Genomic DNA, 25,124 nt, shown 5'->3' on the forward strand with positions numbered 1-25,124 from the left:
TAATAAGCATGCAAAATACTTTTGGTTGATATTTGTACTCAAAATGGTTCATTTTGTTTTCGTAATATGTACAAAAATTTGTAAAGTAAAATAAGCATATTTGGCCATGTTGTAATGCTATCTATTATCTTTTATGATAATGAATATAATACCATAATATAGGGTAATATGGTACAATATACAAATGTATATTGATTATATTTTCATAAACTAATGCCACATATGTTAATATTAAATAGATTTTGTTATATGATATGTTTGGTTATTAAGCACATGTATATCAATGAGTATGACTTTGAGTTTTATGGTTTAAATTATGTGATTAATGTTTAAACAGATTTATGTTTTAGTTATGTGAATATAACATATGTGTAAATGTGAATGTTCAGAATTTGTGTCTTGTCCAATAATGCCTCATAACCCCATTCTAGCGACGAATACGCGTTAGGGGTGTTACATTTGATTGGTATCAAAGCTACGGTATAGTCGATTCTAGGACTAACGTAGCGCGTGTGAGTCTAGCTATAATGCCATATCATATACTACGATAGTGTGATGACTTCTAACATTTGAAAATGTGTTTTCGCATAGTAAATGGGTCTCGATAGAGCCATAGCTGATAATGTCGAAAGTATAGCACTGCTCCCGTGCAAGGGATAGTGCCAGTTGATTCTCGACTGGCCTCGAGTAACCAAAAGGGAGAGGCTAAACAAACCTTTTACCAAATGATGAATGACTTGTTTACTCAATATATTCAGATGAATCCTGCTGTACAACAACCTCCACCCCTAACTAATCCTTCTTCGATACCTGCTATACCTCAAGTGATTGATCCATTGAGATTACATAAGCCCCCTATTGATAAAATCAGAAAACACGTGGTTGAGGAATTCAGAGCTACTTATGATGATGATGCCGACCGAGCTGAATTCTGGCTTGATAATACTATCTGTACGTTTGATGAGCTATCTTGTACTCCATATGAGTGTTTGAAATGTGCCATATCCTTGCTACAAGACACCGTATATCACTGGTGCAATACACTCGTATCAGTGGTTCCGGAAGAACGGGTAGCCTGGAAGTTCTTTCAGACTAAGTTTCGTAAAAAATACACTAGCCAGAGATTTATTGACCAGAAACACAAAGAATTTCTCGAGTTAAAATAGGGTCTCATGACTGTGACAGAATATGAATAGAAATTCGTGAGACTCATTCGATAGGCCCGCGAGTGTGTTTCGACCAAAGCCATAATGTGTAAAAGATTCAAAGACGGGTTGAACGAAGACATTAAACTGCTAGTTGGCATACTTGAAATAAAAAAGTTTGTAGTACTGGTTGAGCGAGCATGCAAAGCCGAAGAGCTCGAGAAAGAGAAAAGAAAAGCTGACTTTGAAGCTAGAGATTCACATAAGAGATCATTGAGTAAGTCAATTCAATTAGCATCAAATAAATTTTGAGATGATTTTAGCCGTTCAAAGGCTACTGTGGGTTATTCTAGACGGGATCGAGATAGACCACCTATGAGCTCGAGAGCTACCTCAGTAGTTAGTGTTGGTATTGTTAGATCAAATCAACCCGAGTGTAAACATTGCTGTAAACGACATCCTGGCAGTTGTAGATTGCATGATCAGGCCTGTCTTAAATGTAGATCGATGGATCATTTCGTTCGTGAATGCCCTGAGTTAGTTGAACAAAACACAGTACAGAATGTTAGACCAAGTAACATTTCAGCTTGAGGTTGACCTCCCAGAAATACGGGTAATGTGAGTAGCAGTCAGAAAGGAACTAAGGACACAGCAGTTCGATCTAAGGCTCATGCACCTACCAGAGCTTATGCTATACGCGCACGCGAGGAGGCTTCATCCCCAGATGTTATTACTAGTACATTCACTCTCTATGATACTAGTGTAATTGTATTGATTGATCCTGGTTCGACTCATTCTTATGTGTGTGAGACCTTAGTATTCAGTAAGACTTTTCCTGTTGAGTCTACTGAGTTTGTCATTAGAGTATCGAATCCCTTGGGCCGGTATGTTCTAGTTGACAAAGTGTGTAAGAATTGCAAAAGAAAGACTATTGATTTACGGTGTTAGAATTATGAGATTATTCAGATTGTATCTAATGATCTGAATGGTTTACCGGCAGTGATATCTTCGATGTTAGTATAAAAGTATGTGAGAAAGGGTTGTGAAGCTTACTTTGCATATGTGCTTGATAGTAAAGTTGCTGAAAGAAAGATTGAATCAGTACCAGTTGTGTGCGAGTATCTGGATGTGTTTCCTAAAGAATTGTCGGGTTTGCCACCTATTCGAGAAGTAGAGTTTGGTATTGAGTTAGTGCCGGGGACGACTTCGATATCGATAGCTCCTTACAGAATGGCACCTACTGAATTAAAAAAAATTGAAAGCTTAGTTGCAAGAGTTAACAGATAGAGGTTTTGCATGACCCAGTTTCTCTCCCTAGGGTGCACCAGTTTTATTTGTGAAAAAGAAAGACAGAACTACAATAATGTGTATCGACTATAGACAGTTCAATAAGGTGACTATAAAGAATAAATATCTATTGCCACGGATTGATGACCTGTTCGGTCAACTGAAAGGAGGTACAGTGTTTTCAAAGATAGATTTGAGATTAGGTTGCTATCAGTAGCGAGTTAAAGACTCTGATGTGCCAAAAACTGCCTTCCGAACGAGGTATGGACATTATGAGTTTCTGGTTATGCCTTTCGGACTTACTAATGCACCTACTTTTTTTTATGGATTTGATGAATCGGATCTTTAGACAATATCTGGATCGATTTGTGGTTGTGTTCATAAATCATATTTTGATCTATTCCCATGATGAAACTTAGCATGTCGAACATTTGAGACTTATGTTACAGACTTTTTGAGATAAATAGTTGTATGCAAAGTTTAGCAAATGTGAGTTTTGGTTACGTTAAGTTAGTTTTCTGGGGCATGTTGTATTAGCATCAAGTATTCGGGTAGATCTGAGTAAAATTTTAGCTATACTTGATTGGAAACCTCTGAGAAATGTTTCTAAAGTCCGAAGTTTTCTGGGACTTGCTGGTTACTATAGACGGTTCGTGAAAGTTTTCTCTATGATTGCAACCCCGATAACAAAACTATTACAGGAAGAAGTTAAGTTCGAGTGGTCAGAAAAGTGCCAGAGAAGTTTTGATCAGTTGAAAACCCTTTTGACCGAAGCTCCAGTGCTAGTTCAGGCAGAATCGAGTAAAGAAAAGTTTGGGCTGTGTTTTGATGCAGGAAGGCAAAGTCATAGCTTATGCCTCGAGACAGTTAAAGCCACATGAAAAGAACTATCCAACACACGACCTAGAATTGGCAGCTATTGTGTTTGCATTGAAGATATGGTGTCACTATCTGTTTGGTGAGAAATGTCATGTTTATTCTGATCACAAGAGCTTGAAATATTTAATGACTTAGAAAGATCTAAATTTGAGACAGCGTCACTGGTTAGAGTTGTTAAAAGACTACGAGCTTGTGATTGGCTACCATCCGGAAAAGGCTAATGTTGTTGCTCATGCTCTAAGCCGAAAATCACTGTTTGCTTTGCGTGCAATGAATGTGTATATGGCTACGTCTGATGATGGTTCGATAATAGCTGAGTTAAAAGGAAGACCTTTATATATACAACAGATTTGTGATGCTCAAAAAGTTGATAATGATTTGTTAGCAAAGCGAATTCAATATGACTTGAATGTTGATTCAAAGTTCTGAATTGATGCTGAAGGTTGTCTGAGGTTCAGAAATCGAATGTGTTTCGAGAAATTCAGAGTTGATTCAGATGATTTTGAACGAAGCTCACAGCAGTTGGTTATCGGTTTACACGGGTAGTACGAAAATGTATAATAATCTGAAACAACTTTATTGGTGGCATGGTATGAAACGAGACATTTTTTACTTTGTTTTGAAATGTTTAGTCTGTTAGCAAGTAAAAGCCGAGCATTAGGTACCTTTTGGATTGATTTAGCCGATCATGATACCTGAGTGGAAATGGGACAGAGACACGATGGATTTTGTATCTGGTTTGCCATTGACACCTAGTAAGAAAAATGTAATATGGGTTATTGTGTATAGATTAACTAAATCGACTCATTTTGTTTCAATTCGCATAGATTACTTGCTTGATAAGCTAGTTGAATTGTATGTTTCTCAGATTGTGAGATTGCACGGAGTACCTATTTCCGAGGTGTACATCGCGATTTTGGAAGAAACTGCAAGATGCTCTAGGTATGGAATTACATTTCAGCACTGCTTTCCATCCACAAATAGATGGTCAGTCTGAAAGAATCATTCAGATACTTGAGGATATGTTGAGATGTTGCGTTCTCGAGTTCGAAGGTACGTGGGAACGATGCTTACCTTAGATTGAATTTGCATACAACAATAGCTTTCAATCGAGTATCAAAATGGCACCTTACAAGGCTTTGTATGGTTATAAATGTCGTATACGATTGTATTAGACCGAGCTCAGTGAAAACAAGTTACATGGGGTCAATTTGATTAGAGAGACTGAACAGAAAGTGAAAGTAATTCGTGAAAGTATGAAAATAGCGTTAGATTGTCAGAAATCATATGCGGACTTCAAAATGAAAAGATATAGAGTTTCAGATCAGGGACAATGTCTTTTTGAAAGTCTCACTGTGGAAGAAAATACTCAGATTCGGTCGTAAAGGCAAATTGAGTTTGAGATTTATTGGGCTGTATGATATTATAAAGCGTATTGGGCCGGTTGCTTATAGACATTTGTTGCCACCTGAGTTAGAAAAGATCCATAATGTATTCCATGTTTCGATGCTTCTTAGATATCGATCTGATCCCTTACATGTGATTAATCTGTCAGAGATTGAGATTAAGTCTATTATGACATATAAGGAAGAATCGATTCGTATTCTGGCTCGCGAAGTTAAAGAATTACGAAATAAGAAAATTCCGTTAGTGAAAGTATTGTGGCATAAACACGGAGTTGAAGAAGCAACTTGGGAGCCAGAGGATGCAATGAAAGAAAGTTATCCAAACCTATTTACTGGTAAGATTTTTAGGGACGAAAATCCCTAAGTGGGAGAGTTGTAGCAGCTCGATTTAGACCCTATTTAGAATGGTGGTTTTGAGACCACGAATCCAAGTCAGAAAAATATTAAAAATTATTTTTTGTGTTTATTATGTGTGAATTTATATCTGTGAAATTTTCGTGTTTTAATTTTGTCGTTTGAGTGTCTGATTTAATAAAAGGGCTTAATCGCGTAAAAGGAAAATTTGATGGTTTAATTTGTAAGGGTCGAATTGTTGTTTTCTTTATTGCATGGGGTATTTATGTTGCAATTAGACCATATTTATAAATCATGGACTGTTAAGGACATGGTTTGTATAATTATTTTATAAAGGTTAATTTAGTAAAATATGTAATAATATGTATAAAATAAAACATAAAATTAAAACCATGTGTTCATACTCTTTTTGCATGATCGAATATAAAAGAAAATAAAAATAAATAAGGATTTCATAGGTTCGGCCATTGTTGGAGCTTGATTAAGGTATGTAACTAGCTTGATTTTTGATTTTTTTTACGTTTTTGAGATCGTTGCAGTGTAATGTACAAAGCCCATGCATGAATTCCTAATTTTGATGAATATTTTGAGTTATGCCATTGATGAATAATTGAGCTTTGTGATGTTAGTTGATGAAATATGGAAGATATGCTTTGGATTAACATGTTTTGTATTGAAATTTTTGATAATTTTGAGTAAGTAGGACTAAATTGCAAAAATAATAAATTGAGGGACTAAAATGTAAAATAAATGAAATGTATGGTGTCTGAAAATTTTACATGTTTTGTGTTTTGTGTAATTTGGACTAAATTGTAAAAAGTGTAAAATGTTAGGGGTAAAATGGTAATTTGCCTATTTATGTGTTTTTGGACTAAATTGAGTGAAAATATGTTTGAATGATTTTAATTTGAATATATTTAGATCAAGAACCAAAGAAATCAGATTTGGATCGGGGGAAAACCAAAGTTGTCGATTAGTCGTCTCGTTCCTATTATCGTTGCCCGAGGTAAGTTTATAAGCAAATAGATGATAATTTTAAATAAATATGAGTTTTATATGCTGAAATGAATTATATGAAAATTTATATATGAAAGCCGAATGTGAATATGCTTGAAAGCTATCTATACGAGTTCGATTCGACCGAGTTACAATGTCCGAAGGCTCCGTACAAACCTTAGGAATAGCTAGGATACATATGTCATGACATAAGATTTTCGATATATGTGTTCTCATGTAAGACCACGTCTGGGATGTTGGCATCGATATATGTGATTACATGTAAGACCACGTCTGGGACGTTGGCATTGTACGATATGTGTGATTATCCGAGTATCCTATTCAATTCTGAATGGTTCAACAGGCAATGATAAGTTGTGATTGAATGTGTAAAATGAGCTAAAGTGATTATGTATGTGATAGCTTATTACTTATTTTAAATAAGGTAAGTAGGTTACTTGAAATGTGTTGCAAATCATATATATTGTAAATGAGAATATATGTGTATATGAAAAGTACATTCGGCCAAAGGTTATGTATAGTGATATCTTATTTGTGATTTATGTGCAAATATATGTAATGATTATATTCGGCCTATGAATATAAAATGTGATTATGTTATCACAAATTGGTTTAATTAGATTAAGTTATTATTTGCTTATGACTTACTAAGCTGTGATAACTTACAGTGTGTGTATGTTTGTATCTATTTTATAGATTTTGGAATCAAGTTACGAGCTCGGGGGTCGTCGGCAAAGTCTATCACACTATCAACTATTTTCGGTACTTTATAAGCCAAATTTCAAACCTATGGCTTGTATAGGCTAGATATTACTTGGAAATGTTGGATTTTGGTTTGTCTATATATATATAAGCCATGCAAAAATGGCTTGATTATAATGTTAGAGTTTGAGTGTTTATGGCCATGACTTAAATTTAATGTGGAAGTGTATTTCATGGTATATATATGTGTGGTATTAGTTTATACGGTTTGGCTTGACTATTAGGTTAATTGATGATTGAGTAATTTGACATGGGGTAAGTATATTTTGGTAAGTATGTTCTGTGGTCTATATGTATTTGATTCAATATTAGCTTTATATGTTCGGTTGTTAAATGAAAAGTAATGAATAGGTTATATAATTGTTTTGGTTGGTTATATATGATATTACTTATGTGCATTCGTTTATACTTAGAACTAACGTAGAAATTATGCTTCATGGTATACATGTGATGTTTTAATATGTGTTTCTGTTTGAGAAATGATGAAACTTGGTATAGTCATGAATATGATTATTTAGTTAAATGTTAGTGTCATGTGTGAGGAAGTATGTGTACAATTTCTTGGTTATTTAATGAGTTAAAATAGGTTTCAATGCATGATTATATACGACTAAACCTAGTCAAAATAAAAGTGTTTACTTAGGATATGTTTACTTATGAATTAGCTATTTAGGTTCGGTCATGAATATCAATGAATGAATAAAATTTTTAAAAGTCATATTGAAGTTATTTTCTATTGGCCGTATGTTGGCTAATTGTTTGATAGTGAATATGTAATTATAAACATAGTAATAAGCATGCAAAATAAGTGTACTTTTGGTTGATATTTGTACTCAAAATGGTTCATTTTGTTTTGGTAATATGTACATAAATTTTTAATGTAAAAGAAGTATATTTGGCCATGTTGTAATGCTAGCTATTATCTTTTATGATAATGAATATTGTACCATGATATAGGGTAATATGGTAAATATACAAATGTATATTGATTATATTTTCATAAACTAATGCCGTATATGTTAATATGAAATAAATTTTGTTATATGATATGTTTGGTTATTAAGCACATGTATATCAATGAATATGACTTTGAATTTTCTGGTTTAAATTATGTGATTAATGTTTAAACAGATTTATGTTTTAGTTATGTGAATATAACACATGTGTAAATGTGAATGTTCCGAATTTGTGTCTTGTTCGGTAATGCCTCTTAACCCCATTCTATCAACGGATATGAGTTAGGGGTGTTACAGATTTAACCTAGACGGGTAATCCGATTTAGGATTTGAAATTAGCTTGGACTAGTAATTCAGATCCGAGCTCGTTGGAATATTTGTCGTTGCAAAGGATTTAGCCTGGACTGGTAATCCTGTCGTAGGATGCGAGGTTTGCGAGAGTTCGTACTTGAAATGATCACTTATATGGATTGATAGTAAATGGGACATCCTTCGGGATTCTGAGAAATTCAACGGGATTAATACGACAAATGAATTAAAAGTTCTTTATATATATATGATTGTCATGTTTGGACGACTGGTTGTGCTAAGAGATAGCACAGGTACATACTCAAAACCCACTAACATGTGTTTGACATGTGAAATGAAATGGATTTGTGGTAAGAATGCAAATGAATGAGTGATTCATATGTGAATAATTTTTATGGCAATCTTACGATGATTATCATTTTGTTGCACTAAAACAGTTTTGGACAGTAGTAGTAGTCCGACCTTGAAAACCAATCAAAAATTGTGAAAGTCGAATAGAGGCTCAATAAAATATGAAATTAAATCTTATTGAGTCTAGTTTCACATAGATGAAACAGTGTAAGCAAAGGAAATTCATATTATGAGATATTTGAACTTTTGTGAGACTGAGTCAGAGTGATTTTAGGCCCCCTGTCTCAACTTTGGAAAATCACTAGAAATTGTAAAAAAATAATTATGGGTTGAATTCATATGAATAAATCCTTAATTAATGAGTCTATTTTCGTGAAAAATAGACGAGAACATTATCTGAATCTCGTACTATGAGATAATTAATTTTTAGTAAAGAAAGGTCGAAGCTATCAAATAGCAAAACATGGGTAACTTTGAAGAATAATCTGTACTTATTGGCTAGACCAAAAATTCTAAAAATTTTATGGTAAGAATATATGTGAGTCTAGTTTTAGGGAAAATTAGTAGATCTTAATTTGGAGTTCCGTAGCTCCATATATAAATAATTTAATCACTATAACTCGAGAAAACAGCTTGACTAGACTTTGAATAGTAGAAAGAATTTGAAAATGGCATGTTAATACATTGCTTATTATTTTTCATGCGAGCTTAATAAGCGTAAAGCTTACTCCCTCCTTTCCATTTCCTTAGTGTTCTCAAGTCAGCTCGGGGTTGAAGATCGTCGGAGGCAGCATCACACCATCAAGCCAATACCTTCAGAGTATTGATACATATGTTAGAACTTTTAGGTAAGTGGCATGTATAGAGACCTAGTTCTATGACATGTGTTATTATGATTTGGCTAAATGTATTGGCCCATATTGAGCTATTATATATGGCCATGAGATGTGGCTCATATTGATTATGGTTTGTAAGTTTAGGTAATCATGTCATATGTTAATGCATATGATACGATGATTGAATATGTTGTTTGACATGCATGTTTGGTAGTATGATATGTGTGTTGGATGTATGCTCTATGACCAATTGAGGTGGTCATAATAATGAAATTATTATACGTTATAAAAACAACGTGATAATGGTTGAACATGAGTGCTCGATGGATAAGTTAATAACCACAGTATAATGGTAAAAGTGGTCATCAATATGACAAGTCTTATGAATGTGAATTAAGGAATCTAATATTGGTATTTCATGAGTAGATGCATTGCATGTAAGAGGACATGTAAATGTTATGAATATGTCTTGATAAAGAGTGTTTAATCACTAAAGTGATGCCATGATTTGTGGCTTTAATGTATATAAGGTTGTAAGGATTTATGGGTAACATGAAGGCTTGGAAAATAGCCTAAGTATTGACTACACGAGTTGAGACATGGCCATGTGTCTCAACTGTGTGAAGGACACGGCTTGGTGACACGACCGTATGGCCTGGCCACGTGGTTCAATTTGTTTGATGACGTCATAAATAGAGAGTTACATGGCCTGAGGACAGGGACGTGTTGATGGCACACGAGCATGCCCCTGTGTCCACACGGGCGTGTGACCCTGTTTCATGAGAAAAATTTCTAAGTTTTCCCAGAACTTTCCAAAGTTCTCAGTTTAGTCCCGAACCTTTTCTAAAGTATGTTTTGGGTTTCGTAGACCCAAATAAGGGACTATGTGCATGTGATTGAATGATTTGAAAAATAAATGAAATTTTATGGCTCAGTTTGCATGATTGCTTGCGTTTAAGTTCGGTAATGCCTCGTATCCTGTCCCGGCGTCAGACACGGGTAGGGGGTGTTACAAATTAAGTTAATTACTTATTATTTTGAGCAATGCTACTTTCAATTAATTAGATGAAGCAAAACTTTATTGTACAATGAATATGTTAAAAATGCTTTAATATACTATCATTTTTTAATAATAATCAAGAATTCAAATATGAAATGTTATTTTACATTAATTAAGAATACAATATTTATAAAGGACTAATTAAAAATTAACCGCGTAAAATCACTTGCTTCACATTAGGCATTAAAACTAATTATATATGAAGGTAGAGGTAATAATAAAAATATATAAATATGTTTTTATATATAAACAAAAAAATTATTACTAAACTATTTATTTGAAAGTACGTTATAACATATATGTATATTATACATGGAACAATGAGACTCTGCTTGGATTCCGGACCACCGGATGATATATTTTGTTTCTTAATGATATGCTAGGTATAACATAGGAAAGATATAATGTAATTAAGATTGCATCATATTGAGATTGGAGCTCAACTCTCTTTCTTTTTGCCAAAACACACACACGTGCACACACAAACACATTCCATAATATTCAACTAATTGAGAAAAAACCTTAGATTACTGGGTCCAATTTCTAAACTTTATTATTTAAAAAAATTAACACATTTTACAATTTAAACAACAAGAAATTAAAAAAGAAAAGATCAAAACAATATCACCTAATTTGACGTAATTTCTAAAATAGGGTCTCATTCCAGAACCTTATAAATAGGTGATATAAAAATTATTCCAATGAAACCAAAGACCAATCATGGTAGTCTCAAATATGAAAACATGGTTAATTTGTTTGGCTCTAATCGGCATAGTGGTGATGGAAGAGGTGATCCAAATCGATGTTGCTATGACAACTCACCATCCAGAGGTTCCCGGTCTTATTTCCTACCGTCGCCTTCTCCAAGAAGCTGTTAATCCCTGGCAACGTGGAAGTTAAAGAATATTTTGATAATATGTGATGATATATTTCTTATATAAATATAAAAACCTCTTCATATTAATGCAACATGATTAATACTATTTATCTTTTTCTTTTACATAACTTGGTTCCACTTAATCATGATTTATGATTTGGCTTTGCATTGTTGTGATGCCAAAGGTTTTGCGTCTGTTAGAATTAAGTGACCCGAATCCTTATTGAAATGAAATACAATGGTAAAATAAAATAAATGTAAAATCCATATAGAACTACACTTCTTTTATTTTATTTTAGAATAAGGTTTTTTAAACCTTATTAAACTCCATCTATTTTATATTGATTAGAATAAGGTGTTTCAATCTTACTACAATCCTATTAGAATATGGCTTTACAAGCCTATAAATAGGCATAGTCTATTCCTCTTATAATCATTCGAATTCGACATAGTGAATTTTCTTCTCCTCTGCTCGTGGTTTTTTCCCTGAAAGGGTTTCCACGTAAAACTATGTGTGTTCTTTATTTTACTTTATTTTTCACAAATTGGTATCCGAGCTTCCAGGTTGTTCATCTCGATCACGGTAATGGCATCATTGAAGTATGAAATTCCGCTGTTGGATCGCAACACCAGATTTGCGTTCTGGAAGATTATGATGCAAGCAGTTCTTGCACAGATGGATCTGGAGGATGCCCTGCTAGGGACAGATAAGATGCCTTTGACATGAACAGATGAAGAGAAGAAGCGTAAGGATCGAAAGTCATTAACACAATTACATCTGCATTTTTCCAACGAAATTTTGTAGGATGTAATGAAAGAGAAGACTGTCGTTGCATTATGGAAGAGGCTAGAACAAATATGTATGTCGAAAACTCTAACAAGCAAGTAGCATATGAAGTAGCATCTTTATGCTCATCGTTTGGAAGAAGGTGCGTCTGTACACGAACACTTAACAGTGTTTAAAGAAATTCTCTCAAACTTGGAGGCCATGGAGGTTCAGTATGATAACGAAGATCTAGGGTTGATTCTACTTTGTTCGTTGCTCCTGCCTTATTCAACCTTTAGAGACACGATTTTATATAGCCGTGATCTCTCACAGTTGATGAGGTTTATGATTCTTTGACCTGATATGATAAGATGAAGCATCTTGTGGTTAAACTTGACTCTCAGGGAAAGGGTCTCACTGTTCGTGGGAGACAAGATCGATGTTGATGATGATCATGGAAGGACACAGGAACGGAATCCTCGCGGTAAGTCTAAGGGTAGATCAAAGTCTTCAAACAGAGGTAAAACTTGTAACTTCTGCAAAAAGAAAGGGCATATTAAATCTGAGTGCTATAAGCTACAAAACAAGATTAAAAGGGAGGCTACGAATCAAAAGGGAAAACAACCAGAAAATTTCCGTGAAGCTGATGTTGTAGAAGACTACAACAATGGTGAATTCTAGTCGCTTCAGTCAACAATATTAAAGTGAGCGAGGAGTGGATACTTGATTCAGGCTGCACCTTCCATATGAGTCCCAACCGGGATTGGTTTACAACTTATGAAATAGTGTCTGAAGGTGTTGTTTTGATGGGAAATAATGCTTCGTGTAAAATCACAAGTGTTGGAATAATTAAAGTTAAGATGTTTGATGGAATTGTCAGAACACTTAGTGATGTACGACATGTTCCAGAATTGAAAAGAAATTTAATTCCGTTGAGTACTCTTAATTCAAAAGGGTACAGATACACAGCTAAAAGTGGGGTTTTAAAGATTTCCAAAGGTTCCCTTGTTGTGATGAAAGGGTAGAGAAAGACTGCCAAATTATATGTTTTGCAGGGTTCTACTATTACTAGTGATGCAGCTGTCGCTTCCTCTTCCTTGTCAGATGATGATATTACTAAACTTTGGCATATTCGACTAGGGCATATGAATGGCATGGCAGAATTAAGCAAAAAAGGACTTCTTGATGGGCAAGAAATTTGCAAACTAAATTTCTGTGAGCATTGTATTTTTGGGAAGAAAAAGAGAGTTCGATTCACTATAAGAATCCATAACACGAAGGGAACGTTGGAGTATATTCATTCTGATCTATGGTAGCCATCCAGAGTGCCTTGAAGAGGTGGAGCTAATTATATGCTAACCTTTATTGTTGATTTTTCCTGAAAAGTTTGGGCGTTCTTCTTGATGCAGAAAATCAATGTGTTTCCCACATTTAAGTCTTGGAAAATTATGATTGAAAAATAGAAGGGAAAACAAATAAAATACCTCTACACAAACAATGGCTTAGAGTTCTATTCTGATGATTTTAATAGATTGTGCAAGTCAGAAGGGATCGTGAGACACTTGACAGTTGGCCATACTTCACAGCAAAATGGCATTGCAGAATGAATGGATAGAACGATCATGGAGATGGTTCAATGTATGTTGTCAAATTCCAACATACCAAAGTTGTTTTGGGCCGAAGCAGCCTCTACTGCATGTTTTTTGATCAACCGATCCCCATTCGTTGCCATTGAGAAAAAAGGCTCCACAAGAGGTATGGTCTAGTAATCCTGCTAATTATTCTGATTTAAAGATTTTTGGGTGTCCTGCGTATGCTCATGTTGATAATGGAAAATTGGAACTAAGATCCATTAAATGTGTTTTTCTTGGTTATAAAGCTGGTGTAAAAGGGTATAAGTTATGGTGTCTAGAAAATAGAAAAGTTGTTATTGGAAGAGATGTTGTTTTTGATGAAACTGCTATGATGCTTAACTTATCCCTTAAAGACTCTTCCAATAAAGAAAATCAAAAGTAGGTGGAGCGTCAGATTAATACAGAGTCGACTTCTCAAGCCAGTGCAAAAATTGAGAATTAAGTTGCTTCTTCATCGCAATACTCTATTGCCAAAAACAGAACTAGAAGAGAAATTAAACCTCCAAAAAAGTATGCTGAGGCTGATCTAGTTGCTTATGATTTAAATGTGGCTGAAGATATAGATGCGAATCAAGAGCCATCTAATTATTCTGAGGCGGTTAGCTGTGAAGACTCAGAAAAAGTGGATGTTTGCTATGCAATAGGAGATGGAATCACTCCATAAAAATAGAACATGGGATCTTGTGAAACTTCCTAAAGGTAAAAAGGTTGTTCGTTGGAAATGGGTGTTTAAAAAGAAAGAAGGGACTCCAGGAGTTGAAGAACCTAGATATAAAGCTGTGAAGACTTCACAGATGTGTTCTCCCCAGTTGTTAAGCATAGTTTGATTCGAGCTTTGCTTGGTATTGTGGCCATGCATGATTTGGAGCTTGAGTAGTTAAATGTAAAAACTACATTTTTGCATAAAGAGCTTGAGGAGGATATTTACATGTAACAACCAGAGGATTTTACAGTCTCAGAAAAAGAAGACTATGTTTGCTTGTTGAAAAAGTCCCTTTACGGTTTGAAATAGTCACCAAGATAGTGGTACAAGAGATTTGATTCCTTTATGACTTCTCATGATTTCAAAAGAAGTAGTTTTGACAGTTTTGTTTACTTTAAGAAAAACAGTGATGGTTCTTTTGTGTATCTACTTCTTTATGTTGATGACATGTTGATAGCAGCAAAAGATAAAGTAGAGATAAGAAAGGTCAAAGCCCAACTAAGTGAAGAATTTGAGATGAAAGATTTGGGACCAGCAAAGAAGATACTTGGTATAGAGATCCTCAGAGATAGAAAAACAAGTAATTTGTACCTAAGTCAGAAGTCGTACATTGAGAAAGTTCTTTGCAGGTTCAATATATAGAGTGTTAAGCCTGTTAGTACTCTTTTAGCAGCCCATTTCAGACTTTCATCAGCTTTGTCTCCACAATCAGATAATGAGATTGAGTACATGTCACATGTTTCATACTCTAGTGCAATGGGATCTCTCATGTATGCTATGGTTTGTTCACGTCCAGATTTATCATATGCAGTCAGTGCAGTTAGCAGATACATGGCAAATCTTGCTAAAGAACACTGGAAAGCAGTTCAGTGGATTTTAAGATACTTACAAGGTACTACTAATGTTTGCTTTTAGTTTGGAAGAACTAGAGATGGAGTCATTGGGTATGTTGATGCTAATTTTGCTGGAGACCTTGATAGAATAAGATCTCTCATAGGTTATGCCTTTACAATCGGAGGTTGTGCAATCAGTTGGAAAGCCACTTTACAAACTACAGTCGCTTTGTCTACCACCAAAGCTGAGTACATGGCAATTATTGAGGCTTGTAAAGAAGCTATTTGGTTGAAGGGACTCTTTAGTGAACTCAATGAAGACCTTCAAATCAGTACAGTATTTTGTGACAATCAGAGTGCAATCTTCCTTACAAAAGATCAAATGTTTCATGAGAGAACAAAACACATTAATGTTCGATATCATTTTGTTTGTGATATTTTTGCTCGTGGTGATATTGTTGTGAGCAAAATTACTACTCATGAAAATCCTGCAGATATGATGACTAAGTCACTTCCTATAACCAAGTTTGAGCATTGCTTAGACTTGATTGGTGTTTATTGTTGAAGTTAAACCCTTAAGGGGTTTTATGGAGGAGATGGAGAACTTGTTCGTTGAGAGTTCATGATGAAGAACTTGTTCATTAAGAATTCGTGTCAAGGTGGAGATTGTTAGAATTAAGTGAGCCGAATCCTTATTTAAATAAAATACAATGGTAAAATAAAATAAAAGTAAAATCTATATAGAGCTACAGTTCTGTTATTTTGTTTTAGAATAAGGTTTTTTAAAACCTTATTAAACTCCATCTATTTTATAGTGATTAGAATAAGATGTTTCAATCTTACTACACTCCTATTAGAATATTGCTTTACAAGCCTATAAATAGACATAGTCTATTCCTCTTGTAATCATTCGAATTCGACATAGTGAATTTACTTCTCCTCTGCTCGTGGTTTTTTCCCAAAAGGGTTTCAACGTAAAAATCTGTGCGTTATTTATTTTATTTTACTTTATTTTATTTTATTTTTCATAGTGTGTCTACTCGATCTTAGATCTAGTAAATTTGATACAATTATGATGTTTAAATATAATATAATGAATATAATTACTATATAATACAATAAGACATAAGCAAAAAATTATATGAAATATAGTGAAAATTAATTAATATAATTACTTTTTTGAAAGAAATATAATATAAATTATGAACTTACAAAATTATGAATTATTATATTTTACAGTAAACACGATCATTATTTGTTAGGGATTTATAAAAAAAATATAAATTCACAAATTATCAAATCTCACCAATGCTACCAATAGACATTATAGTATTCGGTGAGTATTGGTGCTGCTAGTTCAATTTGTATTAAGTTTTTTTAGTCAACATCTAAAGTCTATATTAAACTAGTATACGATGATGTAATGTAAATATTGGTCTTTAAAATATGATAGCTATTTTATTTTTTTTTGGAGATGTGGAGTAAACGGAGAAAGGAAGGAGATAGAGAAAAAGAAAGAGAAAGGTCGGAAAAGAAACTTTTATTTTTGTCTGTGTTAATTTTTATGCTTAAATTGCTATTACAGAATTATTATATATTTATATGAATATTTATTTGTTACTAGTTTGTTATATATATTGACATTTCATTTATTGGTAATTTAAGCATTTTATTTTTACGTAATTATTTTTATAAGATGTTTTTACAATATATCAATTCATCTAATGTTTTGTATAAATTGTTTTTTAATGTTACAAAATATTTATGTTCATCTTTATCATTCATAATGATCTTTTAAAATTATCTAAATAATATTCATACTAATTTTTTTTAAAAAAAATATATTTATTATATACATTATTCTTAACTTAATATATAATTATATTTTGTGTGTTTTAAAAGGGTAGATTCACTGGCCGATTTAGAATTCAAGTTCATTTGGCTGAAAAAAAAAATAAAATACAATATTTAAAAAAAAAACTACTCTATTTGAATTTTAAATGTTTTATTTAAAGGATTTGTCTTAATGTATGATTGCAATTTGATTTTGAATTCGTATTTGATTACTTTAAAAAAAATATTTTTGAATTGATATTTGAACAAATTAGTCTATAAAATCATTCGTGGATTGATAAGAATTATTTAAATTATTTCCTTCTATCTTAACTTGAATGGAGTGGTGATTAAAGCTTCTGTTAGACACTCGTTTGGCATAGGTTTTGTAACGCTCTAGCCCGACCCGATTCATCAGGCTCGGATCTTGGGTGTTACGAAACACAATACTTAACAAATTATCTAATCAGTTGAACACTTTAAATATTACATTTTATTTATTTCTTTAACTGAAGGACTTAATATCCAAAAACAAAGGAAAGTATTTAAAATAACTTATTACTACAGACTTATTACAAAATAGAAGTTTGATAAAATAAACACATAAGGTGTAGCCCTAGACTCCGCCACATTTCCACTATATGTAACACCCCTCGCTTGTATCCGACGCTAGGATAGGGTTCGTGGTGATTTAAACTCAACCAACTGAATAAAACTGGGCCGTGAAATCTCAAACAATTTAAAAACTTCTCTTATCACAAGTAGTCTGTCTCATATACGGGCTTATGAGGCCCAAAACATACATCCGGGGTGGTTCGGAACCCAACCGAGAACTCATGAAAAAACTTAGAAAATTTCATGCATCAAGGCTCCACACGACCGTGTGCGAGGAGACGCCCATGTCCCAAACCTGTGTCTGAAAACCTAGGCATTTTGTCAAAACCACACGGCCCAAGAACACGCCCATGTCCTATAACCGTGTTCTTCCCACAGTCAAGACACATGGCCGTGTCTCTTGTCCGTGTACTACTAGCATGCATACTGACTTTATGACATGGCCCGGGAACACGCCCATATGGCCTGCCCATGTACTAAAATGACTTTAAAGTTTTAAGTGCAAGGGAGGCACGACCATAACACTCACCCATGGGCGTGAGCTGTGTGTCACACACGGCCTAGACACACGCCCGTGTGTCTTACCCGTGTGGACAAACTAGGCTATTTCCCAAGCCATTTTGTCACCCATTTTGCACAACCTACACAAGATCATGTCAATATACAATTTTCATCACAATGGACACCAATTCATCCATATAAAGAACATTATATGCATTCATCAAAATGAATAATAGCCATTATTCTAGGCTTGATACAAAGTGAAGGGCCTTTGACTTAAGCTAAAAATACATGAATAATTCTCTTAATACAACATCCTAGTCTAGACCTATACAAGCCACCTTCAAAAATATAAATCAAACTATACCGAGTGCTACGGCTGATAGTGTGATCAATATCTCAGACTTTATGGGATCCTTAAGCTAGCCTGACGATACTGAAAGAAGAGGGAAAGGAAAAAGAGTAAGCATAAAGCTTAGTAAGCTGCATATAAATAAATACACAACAACCAATCTCACCATTTGCCATCATGCTTATAGCTCAAAGGTAAACATAACTTAACTTACCCATTATCATCTACTCAAGTCTCATTTTCTAAATTAAGCTCGTTACTCATGCTTATCATATAGGTACCTGTAACACTCACAACATGATCATCCTTTCTTTATCAAAATTGAACTATAACTTTCACCATTGAACCATTTGGAATACTACTGGATATTCTATGAACCTTCAACATGGGATATATTACCGATGCCATGTCCCAGACATGGTCTTACACTGGCTCTCATATATGCATGCTGATGCATGTTCCAGACATGTCTTACACTAGCACAACTCTTAGCCGATACGTGTCCCAGACACGTCTTACACTGGCTATATCTGTCGAGGCCGATACATGTCCCAGACATGTCTTACTCTGGCACTCATCTCTATGCCGATGCCATGTCTCAGACATGGTCTTACACTGGCTCTCATAGATGCATGCTGATGCATGTCCCAAACATGTCTTTCACTAACACAACTCTTAGCCGATGCGTGTCCCAGACACGTCTTACACTGGCTATCTCTGTCGAGGCCGATGCATGTCCCAAACATGTCTTACTCTGCCACTCATCTTTGTGCCGATGCCATGTCCCAGACATGGTCTTACACTGGCTCTCATAATGTGGCTGAAGCATGTCCCAAACATGTCTTACACTAGTGCACAAATCACCCAATGTCTTGGCACGAATATCCAGTTCATATCCTAAGGTTTCAACGGGATATTTCTACTATCTCAAATAATATTACAAGGCATTCTCAATTTATAACTTAACAACTCATACATTATCAATTCAATGACAAAATGAATACAATATCATTTACATACAATTTACCTTAGTTTACAAAAAGTTCTTGACTAGTTGGCTTATTCGGATTGCTTGGCTTTGCCCCGGTCTAGGCTCAGTTTTCGAAAATCGTGATCTATAATAACAATATGCATCCACTTAGTCACTTAACACAATTAGGCATTCATAAATCACAACTTTGGTAAAATGACCATTTTGCCCCTAGGCCTTGGCAAAATGACCATTTTACCCCTATGCCCGAAAATTGATTTTTATCAAATTTATTCGTATTTCAAGCCTAGATAAACTCTTTTTACTACTAGGGAAATCCCAAATTCTCACTATTTCACACACTAACTACCTATTTTGCAACTTATGCAAAATAGTCCCTTTAGGTGTTTTCATGCTAACACCTTTCACAAAAGTTGTTTATAACACAACTAGGACTCATATTCTTCCATAAAAACTCAGAATATATCATAAATACATCCATGGAAAAATCCTAAACTCTTGACTATTTTGTAAGATATCACCCTCATTTGAAAGCTCATGCTTCAAGGGTCTCAAAAATGCAAAAATCATTAAGAGAAATTTTCAAAATCACTTACTTATGAGTGCTTCAAGTTTCTAAAATTTCAAGCTCTTAAACCCCACATATTTGCTGATATCTTCGGCTAAGAAGGGAGAAAAGATGATAGCTTTTTCCTTCTTTTTCTTTTTCTTTTATTAAAAATGAAACTAGTCAAAATTGGTAACCTAAGCTTCACCTAACTTTGACAATTTTGTCTTCTCTCACTCCATGGCTAGTTAACACTATTAAAAAGGGTGTAATTTCCCTTTAAAAGCCCTCAATTTTGATTCTCTAGCTATTTAACACATTTGGGTACTAAAATGTAACTTTTGCCTTTTATTCGATTTTGTCATTTTTCGAAATTGGACTAGAAATCGCTAAAATTAACTTACCAAAATTTGCATGCACTTATATAATCGTACAATAACCTCATAAAAATAATAAAAATAATTTTCTAACTTCAAATTTTTGGTCCCGAGACCACTGTTTTGACTAGGCCCTAAATCGGGTTGTTACATTTCTACCCCCTTAGGGATTTTCGTCCTCGAAAATCTTACCAGTGAATAAGTTCGGATGCTGCTTTCTCAAAGACTCCTCGGGTTCCCATGTGGCTTCTTCAATTCCATGTCTATGCCACAAAACCTTGACAAGTGGTATATTCTTATTTCTTAACTCTTTGACCTCTCGAGCTAAAATCTTGACTGGTTCTTCACCATAAGTCATATCTGGAAGAATCTCAACTTCAGTTGGTGTAACTACATGTGAAGGGTCTAATCTGTATCAGTGTAGCATGGACACGTGAAATACATCATGAAAATTTTCTAACTTTGGCGGCAAACCCAAACGGTAGGCAACAGGCCCTACTCTCTCGGTAACCTCATAAGGTCCTAGAAAACGACAACTCAACTTTCCTTTTCTACCAAATCTGAGGACTTTCCTCCATAGAGAAACTTTCAACAATACCTTATCCCCGACTTCAAATTTAATCTCCCTTCATTTCAAATTCGCATAAGATTTTTGTTTATCCAAGGCAGCTTTCAAACAGTCACGAATCACCTTAACTTTTTCCTCAGCCTCTTTGAACAAATCAACCCTGTGAATTTGACTCTCTCTCAACTCAGTCCAGAATAAGGACATTTGGTACATTTTCCCATACAAAGCCTCATAAGGCGCCATTTTCAAACTCGACTGATAGTTGTTGTTATAGGCGAATTCAACCAATGGTATGTATTTTTCCCAACTTCCTTGGAATTCAAGAACACAACATCTCAACATGTCCTCTAAGATCTGTATTACTCTTTCTGACTGTCCATCACTCTATGGATGAAAAGTCGTGCTGAAACTCAACTTGGTTCCTAAAGCCCCTTGCAACCTCTTCCAAAATCTCGAGGTGAATCTCAGGTCTCTATCTAAAACAATCGACAACGGTACACCATGTAGTCTCATAACTTCGGAAACATACAAGTCAGCTAATTTCTCAAGGGAGTAGTCGGTACGCACTGGTATGAAGTGGGCTGACTTAGTGAGTCTATCGCAAATAACCCATACTGCATCTCTCTTTTTCGAGGTTAGAGGCAAGCTGGTCACAAAATCCATGGTGATACGATCCCATTTCCACTCTAAAACCGTAATTGGTTGAAGTAGCCCAGAAGGTACCTGGTGTTCAGCCTTTACTTGCTAACACACTAAACACTTGGAAACAAACTCTGAAATATCTCTTTTCATACCTGACCATCAATACATTTTCTTAAAGTCGTTGTACATCTTTACACTACCCGAATGGACGGACAAACTACCACTATGTGCTTCTCATAAAATCTTCTAAATGAGTTCGCTATCTTTATCCGGAGGAGACTATGCAACAACAATACCCACATCTATTTTGATCAGGTAAATTTCAACCTCGAAATTTCTTTAAGGGGGTAGAGTTGTAACACCCTAAAAATTTAGGATCTTTAATTTTGAATTATCCGACACGAATTACATGTTTGCTTTATTGGCTAAGTGATTTGAGTGGGTTGGGAGTGTTTGAGAAGCCTGGGTTCAAGTCTTGACTTTTACAAAATTTTTAGTATTGCTCTTAAATGAATCTGGACACTATCATATAGGCTTTATAAATAATAGTGCTAGTTTTATGACACAAAGAGAGCATATGGTCTAATGGTAAGGTGGCATGTTGCTTCTACTGAGGGACTTGAGTTCGAGTCCTGGGTTGTGCAATGGAGTAATTATTTTGCTGTGTAAGCTAGGTAGGTAGTGGAGTTAGACAGAGACTTTGAGGTTCAATTGGTCATGAGAGTTTGTATAGAGTCTGAATGGGATGTTGGAGTGTTTTGTGGAGAGAATCAGGGAGAGATATTAGGAGAAGAACAAGGATTTTGAGGGTGTGGATGTGGTAGTGTCGAATTGGGTTTCTAGCTACTCAGAATTTCGGTTGTAACTTCTTTTGATGGAGTATTCCTTGTTTTAGTTTCTCTTTTGGTCACTTTTCTTTTGCATTTTTCTCTCTGGCCGAATATTATTGGTTCATAACAACGTAAATCACAATTTGGTCAATTGCTAGTAAGCTGAGTGCTTCTTTGTACCTCTTGAGTTTGTGGTTTTTGTTCTCGGGTAACCAAGTCTCTTTCCCTCAATCTCTTTATTTTGGTAGGCCGAATACACCTTTTCTCACCCTCATTATTCTGCCTTTCGGTTTTTCCTCCTAGCTGAACCTCTTTTTTCTCTCTTCTCTGTGTTTCTTTTCTTTGTTCCCTTTTTGGTCCATTTTTGTTGGTGAACCGATTGCTCACTACCTCTTCTCCTCCTCATCTTTTCATCTTGTTGTGGCTTGATGACTGTGGTACGTACATTCGACTCTAGCTTGTTGTTCATTAACCTTTTTATGTAACCTCTACTTAAAGCCGAATGGTCCTCCCTTCTCTTATTCCCTTATGGCTGATTCTTGTCATCTTCTTTTAGGTGTGCTATTCTTTTGAGTCTCAAATTTCCTCGAGAAGTGAAGGCGTTTTTGGGTGATTTGTAGCTGATGAAATCATTTTCTTTTCACTCGACTTAGAGTAAGTATGTGGGCTAACAGGTTGGGGTGTTGGCCGAAAGCCCTACCTCTAGTTTTGAGTTTTATGTAGGCAATAGGTATCAATTCAAGTCTTTGGTTTATGCGATTGTTGTTAATAGGTACCCTGGATAATGCAGCTTTTTAGTAAAAGAGGGTGTGGCGAGCCTACGATTAAAATTATTGACGGGTTAAACTGCATTCGAGGATTAAGGCAAGTGTTGATGCTATTCTTTTTGGGATTAAGTATTAGTATGTGGGTGTTAACTCTAGTGCCAAACATTTAACCAAACGTCTTGATTAATGTAGGTTGATGTACGAAGGCTTTTTGCAAGTATTTGCAACCAGGTGTGTAATCACACCTCCTTTCAACTGTAAATCGGCAAAAGCTGAAAAGCCAAAAATACGGCGTTTGAGGCCACACGAGCGTGTGAACGCTCATGTGGCAAACCAAGCCCACGAATCATTGGCGTAAGACTGTAGAGGCTACCATGGGCGTCCTCATGAGCTTAGGCTATTTTGGGCCGTGTTGGGCCGAAATAGGCCGTGTGGGCCTAATGGGTTTGTGGGCTTCACATGGATAAATTTTGCAATATATGGTAATTATTGGACTAGGCTGTGTAGTTCGCATGGTCGTGGTAAATTTTGGGCTTGATGGGCCACACAGGCGTATGGGCCTACATGGGCTACAAAATGGGCCTTAGGCCCATTTACACTATTAGGATCATTGAGGTTACACGGTTCGCTCAAGGATACTATAGACCTTCTGATGGATCGATAAGAGTACCTAGACCCCAAGGCAGGTAAAAATTCCAAAATACCCCTATAGGGTAAAATGACTATTTTACCCCTCGAGGGTAAAAGACTGATTTGTGCTATGATTTGACTGTTCTCTCTGAGCATGACATTCTGCATTCATGAATGAGATTATAACATGACATATCGCATGGGGTTAGGGTATTGTTTATGGAGGAAGTATACTGTACTGTTGGCTTTAGCCTTTATATTGATTACTGGAAGTTTTGCTACGATACCGCTACTGGCAACTTTGTTGCGATACTGATATTGGTGTGTCTGGCTGAGTGGGTCGACTTTGTCCCCACATGGTTGGGGTGGGTTTCACTGTTGCATTACTGCACTGACACTGTTACTGTTACTGTAATGGGCTCAGGCCCGGACTGTTACTGCGTACTGTATTTTGACTGTTAGATAGGGGATTACACAATGAGTTTCTTGTAAACTCACCCTTTTTTTAACTGTGCTGGTAATCCCCAGCTTTAGAGGATTTGGTGTTATGAGGGACTCGGAGGTGGCCACATGACCGTAATTATGCTAGGCATGATTTTACTTTTATCTGAATTTTCATTTTGGGTTTTTAATTCTGTAATAAGGCTTTTTATGGATTTAAATTTTAATAGGGCATTTGCTTGCTTACATTAAACTGCTAGTCTAGGGGGAAGACAGGTATTCAAAGGATCGATTATTTGCAAAGACACACGATTTAACCTTAATAGTTTTGAAAGGCTTCTACGTTTAAATCAGTGTAATAATATATTGGCAATTTAATATGACAAATGTTTTGACTAGTTGATAGATTAATAACAAGGAATTTAACATACTTATCAAACCACAATAGGATTTTAACTATTCAAAACCAACAGAGTTCATATTTTCGGAAAGTTGTGCAATGTGACACTCTTGATTCAGCCATAACATTTGGGCCGGGTTTGGGGTGTTACAGATGGTTTGATAATTTATATATGTATACAACCATAAAAGTTATATGTGAAAGTATAAGATAAATGTTAAATCATAAGATTGAAGTTTAATTTGAATATGATAGTATAATTTGAAATAATTTAAATGTATGGATTATGTCCTTGAATGGTTTATTTGCTTATGGCTTACTAAGCTAGAAAAGCTTACTTTGTGTGTGTATGTTTGTTTTGTATTTTATAGATTTTGGATTCAAGTTACGAGCTCGGGAATCGCCAGAGAAGCTTTAAAAATGGTTGACGACTTAGGATGTGCATGTGAATGGTT

The sequence above is a fragment of the Gossypium hirsutum genome, chromosome A02 (genome assembly GCF_007990345.1).
Source record: "Gossypium hirsutum isolate 1008001.06 chromosome A02, Gossypium_hirsutum_v2.1, whole genome shotgun sequence".
NCBI classification, from domain to species: domain Eukaryota; kingdom Viridiplantae; phylum Streptophyta; class Magnoliopsida; order Malvales; family Malvaceae; genus Gossypium; species Gossypium hirsutum.